This window comes from Mandrillus leucophaeus, unplaced genomic scaffold, assembly GCF_000951045.1.
Source record: "Mandrillus leucophaeus isolate KB7577 unplaced genomic scaffold, Mleu.le_1.0 Scaffold1191, whole genome shotgun sequence".
In the NCBI taxonomy this organism is placed as follows: Eukaryota; Metazoa; Chordata; class Mammalia; order Primates; family Cercopithecidae; genus Mandrillus; species Mandrillus leucophaeus.
The window spans coordinates 47,805-50,654 of NW_012100221.1; the positions used below are offsets into that span (position 1 = coordinate 47,805).

Here is a 2,850-nt window from a genome sequence, read left to right on the forward strand (position 1 = left end):
TGCATAACACAATTAAACAAAATAGCATTCTGACCAATGATAAACGATTTATAGAAAAATTACTTGCTTAATGCTTCATTGTAAAGTTAATACTTTGACCAATATTAAAGATTTTAAAACTCTATTCTGACATTTCCAGAAGTATTAACTCAGCAAAGTAATATTTATAATGCTATTTATTAAATTGAAAGAAAAGATGACACATTCAGGGTTTTACTTAAAAGGATCTTTAACTCACTAATTTGATTTGTTACAATTTGAAAACTACATTTTCTTCTTCTGTCCTGGATGACAATGAGGTGAAAACAGCTTTCCTAGTTCTGAACTTCCCTTTAATGGAAAGCATTATGGAATTTCAGCGGTGAATATCATCTGGTTTCCACTCAAATCCAAGTTCCAAGAAAATGAGAGAGAGGATCTAGTATACAAATTGTGTTTCAGGCAAGAAGTTTCCAATCTCAAGTATTTCATGCCAACAACTTATGTTATACTAGCTGTTCCACCATTGAATACTAAATGATTATTGAACTATTGAAAACAAGCAAAGATAACAGTACCCTATAACAGTAACAGTTATAGGCTAAAGCTATTGTCATCATTCATTACTAATTTTACATAAACTGTCCAAAGTATGTGTATAAACATTTATGCAGATAAACTAGTGTTAAGAATAAAAATGTGCAGTAACATCCACAAATGTCCTCTCTGTGTTCTAAAATCTATACAATTGTTTTCAAGACTGGAAATCTGTACACCCTGGCTTCACATTAGAAACACATCTGAATGCACATATGCTGTGGAGAATGTCAAAACTGACCATCTCATAAAAGCAAAAACAAACTTATTGAGCTTTTATTATTGTTTAATCCTCTAATTAGACTGAAAAGGAGACCACTGAATACTAAAATCAGGTATTTGCTAATTAGTGTTGATTTATACTAGTCAAAGTTACCCCTCACAAACCAACAGCTGAACCAGGATAGTCCTTTGTGGTTCATTGTCTATTAGGAGTTTGTTAATTTTTCAACTGAAGTCTTTATTTTTCCTGTTGACTTAAACATGTGTAGCGCAAACAACTCTGTATCTGAGGTGGCCTCTGATTCAGACTTTGGAACTCCTTTTTCAAGTTCATCTTGGATACCAACAAGCAAATTTTTCTTTTTCAGAGTGTCTGCTATGAGGGGACCAGGGCCAGCAGCATCCACTGACTTGGGCTGTACATCTTGCTCTGACATTTTTACTGACTAAAGTTCTACACTGATCATATCTTTAAGAATCTCTAACTTTTTTGCCATGTCAGCTTTTTTTTGGATTGTTCTTAGCCAACGTCTTTCCAGCATTGGCTTTTTTCCATCCTCACCCTCTAATCAGATCAGTATCAGATATACTTTGGTGGAGTCCCAGTGGAGAGGGGAGCTACAGTGGCGGGAGAGGTGGAGGGGATGGTGGTGTGGTAACAGATGTGGTAAAATCTAAGTCACTTTCAATGAGATTTTCCTGCTATTGCTGAGTCACAATTTTGGTAATCCGGACTCTGAGAGCAGCAAGTTCATTTTCAAGAGCACAAATCTTCTGCAGTGCCTCCTCATTTACCAGGCTGGGGTCTTCAGCTGAGGCTCTTCTTGAGACAAGTCTGGTAAGGAAATCTGTCTGCTTGGGGCCTTCTTAAAGAAAAGGTCATCGTGAAAGGATGGCCTTGACCTGGCTTCTGTTCTTGGTCTTGTTGAACACTCTCCTTTGGCTACCCATTCAACAGCCACAAAAGACACCACTGCCTCCTCTCCTGGGTGGTTGGGACCCGATTCTGTTGCATGGCAGGTAAGCTTGGACACTGAATCAGAGATAAATTATTAATAGTAACAATTTTCTTCATGATACTTAGAGACAAACCATATGGCTTCCCAGGCCAAAATACTGATTCCATGCTTATTCCAACTTGTTGGAAAATCATTCCAATTAGGCTATTAATCCAGCCAAGCATTTAGATGCAAAGTGTCCTCAAGTACTTGAGGGATACATAGCAGTGTATGGTCCAACCATCTCACTCAGACATGCAACAGCCAGCACCTTCTCCCCTTCTTGTCTTGTTTTCCTTGATTTTTTAGATATAGTTTTCTTCACCTCTCTAAACATATTTTATTTTTATTTCTTATTGGTACATAATATCTGTACATATTTTGAGGTATATGAGATACTTTATTACATGTGTAGACTTTGTAATGATCCAGTAATGATATTTGGGGTAGCATCACCTTAAGTATTTTTTTATTTTTATGTATTTAAAACATTTCAATTCCTCTCTTCTAGCTATTTTGAAATATACAATGCATTGTTGTTAACTATGGACACCTTACCTTGCTATCAAGCATTAGAACCTCTTTCTTCTGTCTAACACTATTTTTTTTACCCATTACTGAACCTCTCTTTATCACCCCAACGCCAACCCACACAAGTTTCCCACCTCTGGTATCTATCATTCTATTCTCTACCTCCACAAGATAAACTTCTTTAGCTCCCACATATAAATGAGATTATATAATATTTGTCTTTCTATTCCTGGCTTATTTCACTTAACATAAGGACCTTCAGTTTCATCTATGTTGCTGCAAATGACATGATTTTATTCCTTTTCGTGTCTGAATAGTACTCCCTTGAGTACCACACTTTCTTTATCCATTAATCCATTGATAAACACTTTGGTTAATTCAATATCTTTGCTATTGTGAATAGTGTTGTAATAAACATGCAAGTGCGGGTATCCCTTTGATATACAGATTTCTTTTACTTTGAATAAATATATAGTACTGAGATTACTGAATCGTATGGCAGTTCTATTTTTAGTTTTAGCTA

General features: G+C 35.9%; 1 pseudogene; it reads right to left on the reverse strand.

Annotated features, from left to right (window-relative positions):
- Positions 1-1,004: 1,004 nt before the first annotated feature.
- Positions 1,005-1,813, reverse strand: LOC105529581 (annotated as a pseudogene).
- Between the last annotated feature and the right edge of the window lie 1,037 nt (positions 1,814-2,850).